Here is a 19,263-nt window from a genome sequence, read left to right on the forward strand (position 1 = left end):
TATATTCCCTCGCTTTCTCTGTAACCCAGTTAGCTTCTTGAGTTGGCATGACTCTCCCTAGTGTGAGCCAATGCCCAAAGTGGGCATTCTAACATGCAATTCAATATGCCCCTGCTTAATAATAGGACAGCTCATGATAGATTTCTATCATAATGTTGCATGAATTATCAAAAGTAGGACAGGTAAGGTTTGTCAGGGTAACTGGATCATAGGTAAGAGAATGTCTCTTTACATAGCCCCACAGGAACACAGCCTTTGTCTGTGAGACACCATATTTATCCTCAATAATATTACATATCACCAGATACTAAATTATGAGACCTTGGTCAAGTCATTGAATTTCCCTGGGTTTTACCCCTCTGAACTACGAAGTGAAGACCTTAATGGACTTGTTAATCTTTCTCACATGGTTTTTAAGGACAAGAATAAGACATAGTTATAAAATGCTTTGGACAATTATAAAATCACATCTGATAATTACAAACTCTTTGTTGCTTGTGGGGGTCTAAAAAGGTACAACCACTGAAAACAGTATAACTGCATTCATTGGAATTATAGCTGGCTGGCTGTGACAGAAAGCAGAAACAACAGAGGCCTAAACAAGGAATAAGTTCATATTTTTCCAAAAAAGGCTCAAGGAATAAAGACTGTTGCTAGTAAAGCAGCTCGAGGAAGTTACCCAGGTTCCTCCTAGTTCTCACTTCCCTACAAGGAGGCCCTCATGCCCTCAGTCCAAAAGGGCCCCTAGACCTTCATACAATATATCTGTATCTGTGATACCAGAAACAAGGAAGGGAACAAAACAAAGGAAAGATCAATGGATATACAGCAGCTATCTTGAAGCTAGTATAATTTCTCCCAGTCTGTAGTCTTTATTCTCTTAAGAAAGCACTGGTTTTTATAGAGACAATTGTCTCAGGAACTTTATCTGGTGTGTTCCTAATGTCCTCTGAGTCCAAGCATGTCTCTTTGCTTCCAGTGCCTGATTTCTGTCCCCCTCAACCCATTTTTCCTCCTGGTACTGACATTAGGAAGGCAGATGGGAAAGCAAAATACTGGGTATTATACCAGTTTCTCTGAAGGCATCATATGAAAGACATTGATTTGAAATTAACTAGTAGTTGACCAAAGGCTCTGTATTATCTCTCTTCCAGAGGATTGGTCAAGGACCTGTACCTATAGCAAGGTACAGCTTGCTAATTTTCTCTCTTTGATACTATACTAAAAGTTTCTAATTCCATTACTAGAGATTCTTTTGGCAATCCTGTGTCACCCCTTCTCACCCTTCAGAAAGGGGGTAAATTCAGGGAAACAGTGCACTTACAGTTAATTTTCACCAAAAATTCATAAATACAAGTTTGTGGAAAAACTTCATCTGTAACTATTGTTAAAGAAAACTCTTCTGCTAATTTCAACTGTGGCTTATTAAGATGCACAATAATCATTTATTGACATAAAGGCCTATACCTAGAGAAAAAAATTGCTTTCTTTAAAAGTCTTGGCAATCAACCATCCTCTGATTAAATCCTAAAATAAAAACTTTTCCACTGATTACTGCCTACTTATAATTTTCAGCTTCCAAATGCCATGGGACTACATTCTTGGTCTTGAGTATAGTATTTCTTCCAATGGACTCCTGTACATACAAAAAAGTTCATGCAAGTTTAGGGGTTCCATTACAGATCCCCAAAGATTTATTTTCCTTTGGTTTTTTCCTGATTTCAGGCACAGTAACCAGAGTTCTCAAAGGAAATACCATTGCCAAGCTAAAACGTGAAATGGCAGTTTTTATTATTCAATAACCTAGCATAAGTTATTTTCAAAGGGGAAAGAAGACAGGAATTATTTTTAAAAAGTAAAGAAGACAGTGAAAAAAACAATAAATATTGCTTAGTTTCTAATTCTTGAGGGAGTAGTTACCAGGGGAAACAAAATTCCTCATTTGTATATCATTTGAATGTCCAAAGCTGACACCTTTCATAGATGGAGTGGACACACTTTTTGACTTCTTAGAGAACCTTCAGAGTAGCCTCCATACTAAAACCATTTTCTTCACTGACTTGTCTCTGTGCCTGAAATTCCAACCTGCTGCCTTCTTCCTCTGTGCCTCTAACTTCTTTATAGGAATTCTCCCCACTGTCCACAAAACTGCAAGGTTGATATCATATTAATAGATTATAACATTGGGAAAAATAATACATCAGATTATCAATAGTTTTGTTGAAGGGGGTGGTCTTTGAGTAATATTCCATTGTATGTATGTTCCATAATTTGTTTATCCTTTTACCAGTTTATGGCTATTTGAGTTTTTTCCACTTGGAAATGTTATGAATAAAATACTATGTACATTCTTATAAAAGTCTTTCTATGAACATATGCTTTCATTCCTCTTGGATGAATGTCCAGTAGTAAAAAAATGCTGGATTGTGTGATAAATGCACCTTTAACCCTGTAGGAAATGGTCAAACTGCTTTTCAAGTGGTCTACTATTGTACTATCAGTACTATTGTACTATCAGCAATGTGTGAGATCCTAGTTGCTTCACATCTCCAAGGCAAGTTACTTTTAAAGGAGGTTAGGAAGAAAAACAGGAGACAGAGGGATTCATACAATATAAAACCCTTTAGTGGAATTCCCTGTGTTGGGATATGTCTCTCAACAGCTGCCCTCTGTACTGTCTGCCTCACTTACCTCTACCTGCAGATGCTAAGAAATGGGTATTGCCCTATTAATGACTGTATCTGGCTCCCTGGGGATGAGATAAAGGTCTGTGTTAGATTATCAATGTTGTTGCTGTCTCCTTGTTTCCTTTTCCCTGCATTTTCAGATCCCACAGCCCTACTGAACTTTTGCCTTCATTTGAGACCTTTTCCCTTCTTTGATCTTAGTTAGTTGTGCCCTTCTGATTGTCACCTGTCCATTGGTGCTATTTTATCTTCCCTTTACATTGATTCCAGGACTTGGGCTCTTTGTACATGAACCTACTTTTCTCAGCCTGGAGGCTTTACTCTTTGACGCTTACTGCAAATTAGCTTAGGCTAAGTTGACCACATCTCTTTTGACTTTTTACCAAAAAGTCAAAAGAGATATGGTATATAATTATAGCTAGGATATATAATTATGGCCATGGTCTTTTCAATAAAAACATGTTTCTGACCAGAGTCTCCCAAATGTGCTGACATTTGTTAAATGTTTACTAGCAAGCAGGCACAGAACAGTTTGAACAGCCTATTCCATAAGTTATGTTCTAAATGTGCCTGCCACACCTTGTATGAGAGAGCTGGGAGAGGCAGATGGTTTAGTATCCTAGGGGCAGGATTTCACAGCCCTGATAATCTACATTAACACCAACAGCTCAATACAGGATAGAGACTCAGGAACCATCCCTGAGGAGACAGGTTGTAAAGGATTTTCTTGGTTCCTAACTTCTATTAATAGGGAAATTAATCAGGAATATCTCTAAAATATTCCAACCATTCTGCATATCAAGAAACCACTAATTTCACCAGTGAAATCTACTTCTACGGTCCATTATACTAATTAAGGAACCACACATTCACCAATGAAAACTCATCTCTAGCTTTCATTCTAACATCTGGTACTAGTCAAAGGTAAATATAACCAAAGTCCTTGTATACACATTTTAGAGTTCAGAACTTCTGATAAACTATTATATGATCACCACTGAAAATTGAATTTCTGATGGGACAGTCTCAAAATAAGCAGTACCTATATATATATATATATCATATATATCATACATGTTGCTAGCTTTTGTGTTTCTGCTTTGCAGAAGTATTTTAAAGTAAATTATAGATATAATAACAACTCTTGAATGCTGCTTTTGAAATAACATTTATTGAGCACCCACATGCTCAGGCAGTCCACTGGGTGTTTGACAGTTGCATTTTTATTCCTCATCTAGAGAATTACAATAACGCAATGAAGTAGGTATCATTGTGTGCCCCTGTTTTACCAATAACTCTAATATACACAAAGTTCTTGAGATGGGATTAAGATGGTGGAATAGAAGGACTGGAGCTCAACTTCTCTCCTAAAAACAACAAAATTCACAACAAAAGGCTGAGCAATCTTCACTCAAATGTACTGGAAACCTTAAAAAAGATACCCTACTCCAGAGGACAAAGAGGAGGCCACATCAAGAGGTAGGAGGGGCAATTTCACAATATAAACAACCCCATACCTCACGGGTGGGAAGCCCCACAGACTGGAAACTAACTGGTTCACAGAGACTCACCTACAGGAGTGAGAGTTCTGAGCCCCACATCAAACTCCCACATGTGGGGATATGGCACTGGGAGAAAGAGCCCCTGGAGCATCTGGCATTGAAGGCCAGTGGGGCTTGTGTGCAGGAGCTCCATGGGACTGGGGGAAACAGAGATCTCATTCTTAAAAAGTGCACACAGACTTTCATGTGCACTGGGTCCCAGGGCAAAGCAAAGTCTCCATAGGAATCTGGGTCAAACCTGACTGCAGTTCTTAGAGGACATCCTGGGAAAATAAGGGTGAATGTGGCTTGTTATGAGGGAAGGATATTGGAAGCAAAGCTCTTGGGAATATTCATCAGAGTGCCTTTCTCTGGAGGTGGCCATTTGGGGAAAACCTGGCCCCACCTATCAGTCAGCACTGAGAAACCCCAGGGCAAACAACAATCCAGGTGGGATCACAGCCCCACCCCTCAGGAAACAGCTGCCTAAAGACCCCTCAGGCACACAGCTGCCTCTAATCCCACCCCACCCACCAGAGGGATTAGAATCAGCTCCACCTACCAGTGGGATGGCATCAGCCCCTCCCATCAGGAAGCCTACAGCAAGCCCCCATACCAACTTCAGCCATAAGGGGGGCAGACACCAGAAGTAAGAGAGGCTACAACTCTACTATCTATAAAAAGGTCACCACACCAAAAACCTATAAAAATGAAAAGAGAACTATAACTCAGATGAGGGAGAAAGGAAAAACCCCAGAAAATCAGCTAAGCAAGGAGGAGATTCTCAGCCTCAAGGAAAAAGACTTTAAACTGTTGATCCTGAAGATGATGCAAGACATTGGAAATAAACTGGAGGCAAAGATGGATAACTTACAGGAAACACTGAGCAAAGAGGTACAAGATATAAAACTTAAACAAGAAGAGATGCAAAATACAATAACTGAAGTAAAAAAAATCACTGGAAGCAGCTAACAGCAGAATACAGGAGGCAGAAGAATGAATAAGTGAAGTGGAGGACAGATTAGAAGAAATTATGAATGCGGAACAGAAAAGAGAAAAAAGATTGAAAACAAATAGAGAGTCTCAGAGAACTCTGGGACAATGTTAAATGCACCAACATCCATATTATAGGGGTGCCAGAAGGAGAAGAGAGAAAGGGACAGAAAAACATTCCAAGAAATAATAGCCAAAAACTTCCCTAACATGGGGAAGGAATCACTCACTCAAATCCAGGAAGCACAACGAGTACCATATAAAATAAACTCAAGAAGGAACACCCCAAGACACATATTAATCAAAATGACCAAAATTAAAGACAAAGAGAAAATCTTGAAAACAGCTAGGCAAAAGAAACAAGCAACATACAAGGGAACCCCAATAAGGTTATCAGCAGATTTTTTTCAGCTGAAACTCTGCAGGCCAGAAGGGAGTGGCATGATATACTTAATGTGATGAAAGGAAAAAACCTCCAACCAAGATTACTCTTCCCAGCAAGGCTCTCATTCAGATTTGAAGGAGAAATCAAAACCTTCACAGATAAGCAAAAAGCTAAGAGAATTCAGCAACACTAAACCAGCCTTACAACAAATACTAAAGGAACTTCTCTAGGCAGAAAAGAAAAGATAGCAACAGGAAACAAAAATACCACAAATGACAAGGCTCACCAGTGAAGGTATATATACAGTAAAGATATGAAATCATCCATGCACAATTATACCACCAAAATCAGAAATCATGAGAAGAGGTGAGTACAAATGCAGGACACTGGAGATGAACTTGCAATTAAGAGACCAACAACTTAAAACAATCTCATTTACATATAGACTCTTATATCAAAACTTCAGAATAACTGCAAACCAAAAAGTTCTTTGAAGTGATAGAGCTATAGTTCAAATCTAAATCTACCTACTTCTAAAATGATATTTCAGTAGTTCCCGTCGTGGCCCGCAGAAACAAATCCGACTAGGAGCCACAAGGTTGTGGGTTTGATCCCTAGCATCACTCAGTGGGTTGAGGATCTGGCATTGCTGTGAGCTGTGGTATAGGCCGCAGACATGGGTCAGATCCTGTGTTGCTATGGCTATGGCATAGGCTGGCAGCTACAGCTCCAATTAAAACCCTAGCCTGGGGACCTCCTTATGCTGTGGGTACAGCCCTAAAAATACAAAAAGGCAAAAAAAAAAAATTAATTAAAAAAATAAAGTGACATTTCAACCATCTTTCAGTTCAAGGGATATAAACACATGTTTATAGTATCTAGTCATACTTTTTTGGTTAATAAATATCTACCTAGGAAAATCTGATGAAAATACTTGCCTCTCTATCAGAATGGACATACATAGTTAATTCTGTTAATACTTTTAAGAAGTTTGTGAAAACTGTCCCTTTCTCCCTGTGCCCACATGAAACTCAGATTAGGAATCCATACAATAAGGAGTATTATATGTTTCTCTACTTTAGGATTACAATCTACACTATTTACTCTGGTTCCTCTGTTTGCACCTTCTGAATATGTAACTTGCTTCAAAGGTAGAGAAGCTATTTACACTTTCTGTAATGGTGCTTCTGATTCCTTCATTTTTAAATGTCCCTGGACATAGGCAGTCAACTTGCAGAAATTAGCAGCAGAAACCCCTTCTTGATGACTACATTTGGTACCTATACTTACAAGGTAAAATTTTCCCTGAATTCATATCTCAGAAACTGTACATAATGGCTCTGCCCAAGGCCAAAGCCTAGAAAAACGGTCTTTAACCCAAAGTCCACATCCTTGCCCATTCAGAGGTCAACTATCTGCTGTCTGACAGGTTCCTTCAGAGAACTGGTCATGAAATACCATCACTTTCATCACCCACACACAACAGCACACCTGTATTTTTCTGTTCCCTCTAAGTTCCTCAATTCTTTTGACATTAATGAACTTTTCTATATGCTTGGCATGCTTCCAGGGCTCTGTGTCATGTGACCAAAGGCCTTCTCTAGAAAGAATGCACAAACCACTCATTAGCATAATATATCCATTAATTATGAAAAAAGTCCCCCAAATGCCATGAAAACAAATAAACTACTGAGCAACTATTGAGCAAACAATCTTACGGCTGAGGCTCAGACAAACAATAGAATGATAGCAAAAATGCATTACCAGGCTCAGTTATATTTCACACAGTATTTGACAGTCCATAGGGCCCACTTCTATTTGCCCATAAATAAGATATACAATTTAATGGTCCTCTTTTACCATACACATCATAGTGAAACTGTGAGACTATCACTTAACCTCTTCAATTCATCATTTAACCACTGTATACTCAGAGATAAGAATGAATAGAAATGTAACATTCTTGATTTCATTCTATGAACATGTATTTTTGTGTTGCCTCTGATAGAGTGAAAAATATATATTCAAATATAGAAAAATTGTTATTGCCACACATAAAGATTATGAAGCTTATTAAAATACAATGAACTACAGAATTTGGAATTTTGGGGTACATATTGAATCCATTCCAAGTTACTTCATTATTTAAGATTGCTAGAAGAACCTCATCACAACCTAGTTTTTCCAATGACTCAATCTTGAGGCATGTGAGTGACTATAGCATGAAAATGAACTACTCTGCAAACTGAACATACATGAGTTTTATCCTAGGCTGAAATTAAGGAAAAATAATCTCGTATTATAATTAATCTCTGCTAAAAACAAAACAGCAACAAAAACTGCATTTTAATCATTCGACACTGATTCTTAAAAGAAGCTATTACCTATAAGGTGACCATCATATAAGTTTTGACAAAACCAGATATAGGCAACATTTTCAGAAGTTCCATTTTCCTAAGAAGCTATCTTTTATTCCCCCCTTCTAATATAGCATATTATTTTGATCTTAGTTTTTATCTCATTTACAAAATTTAAGACCCAATGGGTCAATTTATTTTTCTCTATATATAAAATGGAGCAATAATAGTAACTACAGGAACACCTTGGAGATATTGCCAGTTTGGTTCCAGACCACTACAATAAAGTAATATCATGATAAAGTGAGTCATACAAATTTTTGGTTCCCAGTGCACATAAAAGTTATGTTGACAATATACTATAGTCCATTGGGTGTACCATATCACTATGTCTAACACAGTATATGCCTTAATTTTAAAATACTTTATTCCTAAACAATGCTAACCATCACTTGAGCCTCCAATGAACTACACCATTTTTTCAATAGCAGTATTAGAAATCACTGATCACAGATCACCATAAGAGATATAATAATGAAAAAGCTAGAAATACTGCAAGAATTACCAAAATGTGACACGGCAATATGACGTGAACAAATGCTACTGGGAAAATGATGCCAACAAACTTGTAGGGTTGCCACAAACTTTGTTTGTAAAAAAACTCAATATCTGCGAAGCACAGTAATGTGAAACATAATAAAACCAGGTATGTCTGTACTCAACTGGCTTATTGAGAAAAATCAAGTACAATAATGCATATAAAGATCCCAGGATGGAAGACTTCTAGCTTCAGCTCCAAATTAGAAAGAACTCAGCTATTGTCATTCCTGCCCCTATCTCAAGGAAAAGCTGGAAAAATTAAAAATCAACAAATTTTTGGACTCATAATAGAACTGAGGTCACAAGACAAATCTGGAGAGACAAATACTTTTGGAAAGTTGGCCAAGATCTGCTTACCTGGAACATATACAGCTGGAGCCATAATCGTAAGCATACCTAAGTGATAATTTTGATGAATTGTTGAAAGCTGGTTTTAGACTAATATGAGAGTGAAAAACTCCTGGGGAATGTAGTCTTAGGAAGGCCTCCACACTCATAGGTTTTATCTCCAGGAATCTCACAAGGTTCTCATGGGGAAGATCAGAGAACAATCTCCTACTTCATGGCTGTGGCTTTGGCAGGAGTTGGGAAAAGAGTAATCACTCTAAAATAAACCCAGATCTTCTCTATAACAAAGGCCTACCCTCCAGGGGAGAAGACTTTGCCAGAGCTTTATCTCAGCTGGGGATATTCCCCAAATAACTTTCCTACCTCACCTAATGTGAAAAAGAAAAGTCTAGAGGTGTCAGGGCTTCAAGGAGCTAGGTTAGGAGTGGTGATGCCAAGAACGTGAATAGGAGAGGAGGAGAAAGAAATACCAGAGAGAAATACATGTGAAGTTCACAGCCCAGAGACACAGGCTCACTAAAAGATTGAGATTTATTCACAAGATTATAGAACACTTACCTTCCCTTATACCTGACCACCACATTAACAGGGCTCCTATTGAAATACAATAGTGATATATTACAGCTAATGAGCTATAAGATGCAGACTCTCTCTGGGGAAGTATATTTGGGGAAGCCTAAAGTCAAGAAAGGAAACAAAAACTAAGGCACTGGAGAAATTTGAAGGCTCTGGCATCTATAGCCACAGCAATTAACATTGCCCAACTGCTAGACAGATTAACATAACGCTTCACACTCAATCCTATTTACCTCAGTTCCTAATGTAACCGAGCAGGGCCCTGTGGAGTTCCTGGGCACAAAACCCCTTCTGTGTCCCCCATTTCTTGTTCTTAGGAAACAGGTCTTATTCAGCCTCCACAACATTCCCTGAGTTCCTAGGAACAAGTTCAGACAGTAGTTGAGCAGGGAAGGAAGGGGATGCAAAGATAAGGGAGGAAGAGTCAAGAAACAATAGTACAGCCTTCGGCAGGATCCTGGTTCCCCCTCAAGGGATATACATAATAACATAGGCATCTTATACACCTAAGAGAAAAGGTATATTCCTTGCGCTTCTTTTAGAAATCAATGCTTTAAAATTGAACAGGTTAGAGTCCTTCCTTGTCCTTCTCCCTGGCTTAATTGCACCCTAAACACAATCACCTGCAAGCTATAGCCTGTGGGTTAAAGGTTATTAGTACATGATGTTTTCAGAAACTTTCCTAGGTTGTTCTAATGCCTGATCGATATGTCCTTTTCGTAAGTACTGTAATTGTAGGCAATAAGCAAGATGACCACCATCATGATTATGCCAAGACCTCCTGACTCCAGTTTTGAGGACTAAGACTGCACCGAAGAAAGAAGAATGTGTGTTTGTCCCATTCCTATCTGAAAACCTGTTTTTCTTCTTTTTACTGTAAAACTCTTCGCAATTCTTCCCAATGGAGGGCACAGCTTTTAAGGCATTAGCCTGCTGTGGACTCCCTTGCCTGGCAAAGCAATAAACTATTTTTCTCCTTTACCCAAAACTCTGTGTTTCGATTTGGCACCAGTGGACAGAGGCCCAATTTGGGTAACTCTATTACTCAAAACATGTCCAGCTTTCAATAGAAATTACAAGGCTAGTATGAATGAAAAAGCCACAGCCATTTTGGAAGACAACTTGGCAGCTTCTTAAAAAGCTAAACATAGGTTTACCATAAAATCCAGCATCACACTTGTATATATTGGCCCAAATGATTTGAAAACCATGTCCACATATAACTCTGCATATAAACACTTATAGAAACTTGTTCATAATTGCCCCAAACTGGATGAAACCAAGATGTCCTTTAGAGGAAAATAGATCAGCACACTGTGGGACATCCATATATGGGAATATTATTTCACATACAAAAAAAAAAAAAGAATGATCTATCAAGCCACAAAAAGACATTACTTAAATGTATATTGCTAAGTGAAAGAATCCCGTCCAGTCTGCAAAGGTTAAATACTTTAAGATCTCAATTGTGTGATATTTTGTAAAATGCAAAACTATAGCGAGAGTAAACAGATCAGTGACCACAGGGGTCCAGTGCAGGGGTGCTAGCAGGTGGTTTTTTTAGGCCCGTTGAATTATTCTGTAGGACTGTCATGGTGGGTACATGATAAGATGTATTTATTAAAACCCATAGAAATCTGTAGCACAAAAGTAAATATTAATATAGAAACTCTAAATATATATATTTAGAGCATTAGAGGTTCCAAGCATGAGATGGAGAATGTGATAAAGTGACCTATCTTACTGAAGGAGATAGGTGGAAAGGTAATCACCTATGTATTTGTGGAAATGAGTAGAGTCTAAATGATTAAAGGCAAAAGAAACTGCACATAAGCACTGTATTTTAGTTGATTTAATTGCTTCCCATGGAGGTATGGGTTAACAATTCTGCAACCACTATACATAAGCCAGAGGTTGAGGCTAAAATGATCCATGATGTAATGGACTGAAGTTAGAAATATCAATATAAATCCATATTTAGTTTAAAATAGACACTGATGTTTACATATAGAAATATTTATAAATCTGTGTATACACAGAGATTAGCTTACACATATTTTTCCTTGCTCTGTCAGCTAAGAGGGGCAAAACTGACAATATCCCAGTAGCAATGAACACATCTAGCACTCAGCTCTTGGTTTCTAATTGTCTATTGAAAGGAACCAGGGATCCTAGAGAAATGGCTGAGTTTAGGACTGAGGCAGGAAATACACAAGATGAAGCTGAAACATCTTGTAGTGTCAGAAAGCAAGCTAGTGCTCCAAAAAGAAAAAAGGAAAATAAACCTACAATAATCAGGGACTGTTAAAAGGAGCTGGGAGTCAATCAATAGAGCTCCCTATTTCCAAAATTGGAACAAAATAAAGCTGTGTTAGATTATAATCAAAAAGTATAAAGCAAATACTTATGAGTTCATTTTGATTTCAAAAAATTATTGAATAAATAAATAAATTGGGGAGAGCAGACCAATCCCTCATGCAGAAAAACTAATTTATATAAACACTCTACCTTCAAAGAAGTAGAACACTTTACTTCTTAAATATTGGCTGTACAGTTACTTCCTTCCAAAGAACAGTATGGAAGGGATTGGGAGGAAGAGAAATTTTAACTTTACAGTTGAGAGAACTGCCACACACTACCTCACCCAGGTGGTCAAGGTTAACATTAACAATGATGTCATTCTCACAGCATATACCCTTGAACTAAGACGATGAGAATGATACATTACCTCTATTATACTCCTCCCCAAAACCGTAACTTCAATATAATCATGAGAAACATCAGAAAAATACCAATAGAGGAACATTCTACAACCTATACATGGTCATACTCCTTAAAACTGTCAAGATCACCAAAAACAAGGAGTCTAAGAAATAGTCATACCAAGAGAAGCCTAGGGAGACATACTAATTCAATGTAATGTGTTATTCAGGAAAGGATCCTGGAAGGGAAAAAGGACACTAGGCAAAATTTAAGGAAATCTGAATAAATGGAAGGAAATGGAAGGAAATTTAAGGAACTCTGAATAAATTTTAGTTCATAATGCACCAATATTGGCTCATCAATTGTGATAAATGTACCATTACAATGTACCAATAATTAATTATTAACAAGTGGAATTGGGTGCAGGGTATATGAGAATTCCCTGTACTATCTTAATCTTTCTATAAACTGCCAAAGTATTCTACAATTAAAATTTTATTAAAAAATAAATAAATGAAGGACGTGGCATGGGTCCTTCCTTATAAGAAGTACTTGATAAGAAGTGTTATCATTTACATGATAAATACTAAGTTTTTGTGGATCTGTGTGGTCAGAGAAGTCAGATAATTATTAGATATTTGAATAGAATACTGACTGTAATTAATCTGAATAATTCAGAAACAAAAGGAATTGCTGAACCATGGGTTAGCCAGATTACACACTTCCTTTTTGCTTGTGAGTCATCCATAGAAGAGAGAGTCAAAAAATGAGGTAGAAAAAAAGCAAGCCATAGGTAATGTCCCTCTTACTACACAAAGGAAAAGTGAAAAATTTTGCCTCCTATATTATATACCCTATATTGCTTTAAACATGATGTCATCCAACCCACTACTAAAGATTTGTGCACAGTCCCCTCAGTGCCATTAAATTTCAATAGTGAGCTTCTAAAGATCTAAAGACACTTAAGTCATAAGCAGATGCCCAATACTATATGAGGCTCAGAGAGGCTCTCAAAAAAATTTGAAAAGGGATGAGAGATGTGAATAAAAATTATAAACAGTTCATTGGAAGAGTAATTCAATTATCTGCTTTAAAAAAAAAAAGCTTACTCCTATACCTTGGCATTCATCTCTTTTCTCATTTTTCTAATATATCCGTTTGAAAAATTCTTAATTGTTGAAGAAAGTGTCAACTGACCATTCATTTATAATCAGGGCCAAACAGCAGGGCGAAAAAGTGCCAAAGTTTTATTTTCAGTTCACTTTACAAATTTAAGAAAATCACTCAAACTCCCATAGGTTTAGATGAACCACATAGACATAAACTCACCTCTAAATTCACTAAACCTCATCCTACCCTCATGTGTGTTCTTGTCTAGATAGGCTACAATCGATAATTTTTCCCTTCATCACATCTGGTATCTACTTGGATAAATAAGAAATTAACACAATTATGAAGACCTCTGGATTTAAAGGTGTCATTGCATTGTAAATAGAAGCACAGGCACACAGCCTTGTTTCTGCCATTATTTGCCAAGGTCTAACTTATTTTAAAATTTTATGAATTAACCAAAACCACTGTTTTATGCTTAATTTAAAAAAATAAATAAATATGAAATGTATCAAAGATGAAGCTTAGAGTATCCAACAATATGTAAAAAAGATCATACACCATGACCAGGTGAGATTCATCCCAGGTTCACAAGGATGGTTCAACATACATAAATCAATCAATGTCATACACCACATTAACAAAAGAAAACTTAAAAACCACATGATCAGCTCAATAGATACAGAAAAAGCATTTGACAAAGTCCAATATCCATTCATGATAAAAAACTCTTACCAAAGTGGGTATAAAGGGAACATACTTTAACATAATAAAAGCCATTTATGATAAACCCACAGCAAATATAATACTCAATGGAGAAAAGCTGAAAGCCTTCCCACTAAAATCTGAAACAAGACAAGGATATCCACTCTCACCACTGTTATTCAACACAGTATTAGAAGTTCTACCCATAACAATCAGACAAACAAAAGAAATAAAAGGCATCCAAATAGGAAGAGAAGAGGTAAAACTGTCACTATATGCAGATGACGTGATACTATATATAGAAAACCCTAAGGAATCCACACAAAAACTACTTGAACTGATCAACAAATTCAGCAAGTAGCAGGATAGAAGATTAACATTCAGAAATCAGTCACATTTCTGTATACTAACAATGAAGTATTAGAAAAGGAATACAAAAATATAATACCTTTCAAAATTGCACCCCAAAAAATCAAATACCTGGGAATAAACCTGACCAAGGAGGTGAAAGACTTATATGCTGAGAACTATAAAACATTAATCAAGGAAATTAAAGAACATGTAAAGAAATGGAAAGATATTCCATGCTCCTGGGTTGGAAAAATTAATATTATAAAAAGGGCTATACTACCCAAAGCAATCTACAGATGAAATGCAATCCCTATCAAATTACCCATGATATTTTTCATAGAACTAGCACAAACAATTCAAAAATTTATATGGAACCACAAAAGACCCAGAATTGCCAAAGCAATCCTGAGGAACAAAAACCAAGCAGGAGGCATAACTCTCCTAGACTTCAGGCAGCATTACAAAGCCACAGTGATCAAGACACTGTGGTACTGGTACCAAAACAGACAGACAGACCAATGGAACAGAATAGAGAACCCAGAAGTAAACCCAGACACCTACAGTCAATTAATCTTTGACAAAGGAGGCAAGAACATAAAACGGGAAAAAGACAGTCTTTTCAGCAAGTATTTCTGGGAAACCTGGACAGTTGTATGCAAATCAGTGAAACTAGACCACCACCCTCACACCATGCACAAAAATAAACTCAAAATGTTTTAAAGACTTAAATGTAAGACAAGACACCATCAAACTCCTGGAAGAGACCATAGGCAAAACACTCTCTGATATCAGCCTTACAAGTGTTTCCTCAGATCAGTCTCCCAAAGCAACAGAAATAAAAGCAAAAATAAACCTAATCAAACTGACAAGCTTTTTTATAGCAAAGGAAACCAAAAAGAAAACAAAAAGACAACTTACAGAATGGGAGAAAATACTTTCAAATGATGCAACTGACAAGGGCTTATTCTCTAAAATATACAAACAATTTATACAACTCAACAGTGAAAAAGTCAACAACCCAATGGAAAAGTGGTCAAAAGACCTGAATAGACATTTTTCCAAGGAAGATACACAGATGGCCAAAAAGCACATGAAAAAATGCTCAACACACTGATTATTAGAGAAATGCAAATCAAAACTACCATGAGATACCATCTCACAACAGTCAGAATGGCCATCATTCATAAGTTCACAAATAACAAATGATGGAGGGGGTATAGAGAAAAGAGAACCCTCCTGCACTGTTGGTGGAAACGTAAGCTGATACAACCACTATGGAAAACAGTATGGAGGTACCTTAGAAAACTATACATAGAACTACCATATGACCCAGCAATCCCACTCTTGGGCATATATCCGGACAAAACTTTCCTTGAAAAAGACACATGCCCCTACATATTCATTGCAGCACTATTCACAATAGCCAAGACATGGAAACAACCTAAATGTCCATTGACGGATGATTGGATTAGGAAGAAGTGGTATATATACATGATGGGATACTACTCAGCCATAAAAAAGAACGAAATAATGCCATTTGCAGTAACATGGATGTAACTAGAGACTCTCATACTAAGTGAAGTAAGTCAGAAAGAGAAAGAAAATACCATATGGTATCACTTATATCTGGAATCTAATATATGGCACAAATGAACCTTTCCATAGAAAAGAAAATCTTGGATCTGGAGAATAGACTTGATGTTGCCAAGGGGGAGGGGGAGGGAGCAGGATGGATTGGGAACTGGGGTTAATAGATGCAGACTAATGCCTTTGGCACAGATAAGCAATGAGATCCAGTATAGCACTGGGAACTATGTCTATTCACTTATGATGGAGCATGATAATGTGAGAAAAAAGAACCTATACATGTATATGTAACTGGGTCACCATGCTGGACAGTAGAAAATTGACAAAACACTGTAAATCATCTATAATGAAAAAAAAATCAGTATATATAAAAAAATTTTAAAATAAAAAGTAAAAAAAAAAATAAAAATAAAAAATAAAACACTATGTGCTCATTTCCCCAACCCACCCCCTAAAAAAGCAATGGTTTTTGAATACTTCGAAAAGGGATATGCCCACCAATAAGTCTCTCTGAATCTCCTTCTTATCAGGATGTACACACAATAGTATGCATACAATGGCTATAGGCCAGTAAAATGTCTGTGTCAGCCTGAATTATAAAGCTGGTCAAATTACTCATGGGAAAGCTCTATTCTTCAGCACACAGCTACCATTCTTAGAAGTGCTTGCTTTGAATGTGATACCAATAAATCTTTTCCAAAGTGTAAACCTATACTAGATTAAAGTATATTGCCATCTCTTTCAGAGTATTTGCATTTTTATAGCAATGCCTAAATTTTTTTTTAAAAGGAACAGAGGACAAAAAAGATGGGACAAGGAGAAAACAAATAGTAAGATAGTATGTTTATACTCAACCACAATAGAATACATTCAATATAAATAGTCTAAATATAGCAATTAAAGAGTAGGGAGTTTCCTGGTGGCTCAGTGGGTTAAGAATCTGGCATTGTCACTGCGGTGTCTCTGACATGGGTGTGGCCCAAAAAAAAAAAAAAAGGCAGATTGCAGATGAATAGAAAAAACAAGATGAAACTATATATCTATAAGAATCATACTTTAAATATAAACTGGAGAGTGGTTAAAAGTAAAAGAATGGAAAAAGATTTATCATGAAAATCTAATAAAAATAAAGTGGAGTAGCTATATTAATGTCAGGCAAGGTAGGTTTCAGAATAAGGAATTAGTTGCAGATATAGTTATGATTGCCATGTTTTACTGATGAACACTTTGTCAAACATCCATGCCTAATCTTAATAAAAATGACAATCAAATTTAGAATAGAAAAGGACTTCTTCAATTTGTTAATCTAGCATCATACCTATTGGTGAAAAACCTTGTAATATCAAGAACAAGGAACAGATTCCCCCTCTCACCACTTTTATTCACATTATACTGAAGGTTCTTGCTGATAAGGAAAGAAGATAAAAAGAAAAGGCAGACAGATTAGAAAGAAACAAGACTTTCTATGCAGAAAATATGTTTGTCTCTATATAGAATATTTTATTCAACATAAATCTTATTTATATATGAAAGCAACAAACAATTGGAAATTTAAAAATACTATTTACAATATCAGGAAAAATGTAAAACACTTAGTGACAAATTTGTAAAAACTGTATAAGAATTATACATTTAAAACTACAAAACAGTGCTAAGAAAAACTAACAATGATTATAAATGTAGAGATAAATCACTCTTAAGATTAGAAGACTGAATATTGTTAGTACGTCAATCCTCCCCAAACTGAGGTATAGAGTCAAGGCAATTCAACACAAATTCCAGTAGGAACTTTCATAAATTGCTCAAAGATGTGAAAAATGGTGCCACCTTATTGAAAATCAATTAGGCATTTTCTTATAAAGTTAAGCACAAACTTACCATATGACCTGATCCAGGAATTGCACTCCTAGGTATTTACCCAAGTCAGCTGAAAATTACATTCACACAAAAAAGTATAGCAGCTTTGTTTATAATTGCCAAAAGCTGTATGTAACCAACTCAATAAACTAACAATCCAATTTTAAAAGTCAAAAAAGAATAGAATTTACCAAATAATACATATAGATACCAAATAAGCACATGAAAATAGATTCAATATCATTAGTCACTACGAAAATGCAAATGAAAGATGTAATCAGATACCACTATACATACCTAATAGAAAAGCTAAAATTACAAAAACTGACATGCTAAGTTGGGCAACACACTCACATTTGTGGCTGGTAGAAATGTACAATTCTTAAGCTACTTTGGAAAACAGTAGTTTCTTAATAATGTCACCATAACATTTGCAGAATTTATGTAGACATATGTTTTCATTTCTCTTGGGTAAATTCATAGGAGTGGAATGATCCAGAGAACTTTCTAAGTAGTGGGTCATAAACTCCATGATAGCAGCATGAAGAAGGGTACTTTCCCAGAACATCTTAGTGTGAGAAAAGAGGACAGCTAGACAACGAAAAGCAGGCAAGTGAAGGATGAGAATGAGAACCAGAAATGGTGAGAGAATTGATGCAGAATCCTGGAAAGGGAACTGTCCTGGAGGTGGGTAGAATAAAAAAGGTTCTGTTCACTAACACAAACTGGAGGAGCATGATTCTTGAAAGGGGCTGAGAGGAAGCATTGGACTAAGTTGATTTATAGACCCACAATCTCTACAAATCAGTTCTGAGCCAATAAATTCACAAATGGAATACAAATATAAGATCCCACCAAAGACTTGAGAATTTATCCTCTAGATCAGGACACATGCCCCCAAACCTGGTTCCAAGAGCTCTACTTGCTACAGGCCAGTCTTTCTAGCCTGTGCCAGTCCTAGAAGCCCCACAAAGCAATGAGTTGTGTGATAAGACTGGGTACATGTGGGAAACAGTAACTTAATTGGCTAGAGTAGAAGGTGTGTGAGGAAGAGAATAAGACTGGAGAAGTAAGTTGAGGCCAGACTCAGCCCTCATGTCCTCCTTATGATTCTAATTCTATTGTGTATTTGGTGCTTACATTTAGAATTTCACAGTTGGAAGAATAGAGAGCAACATTTTGTTAATAAATGTAGGATTGTATGGTCAAAACATTATATTGTGAAGATAAATGTGTCTAATTATTTTTAGGGCTTAGATTGCTTTTAGCATTCATTATAAGCTGAAAGTGCACTAACCAGTCTTTACCATAGGGGATGGAAAAGTGGTGACTCCACCTTCTTTATGCACCAGAACCTACATTGCTATCTATAAATGATTTTAAAAAGAGCACCCAGTCTCCTTCATGCCTTCGATCATACTGCTTCCTCTGCTAAGAACATGTGTCCCTCCATACCCACATCC

Source organism: Sus scrofa, chromosome 1 (genome assembly GCF_000003025.6).
Source record: "Sus scrofa isolate TJ Tabasco breed Duroc chromosome 1, Sscrofa11.1, whole genome shotgun sequence".
In the NCBI taxonomy this organism is placed as follows: Eukaryota; Metazoa; Chordata; class Mammalia; order Artiodactyla; family Suidae; genus Sus; species Sus scrofa.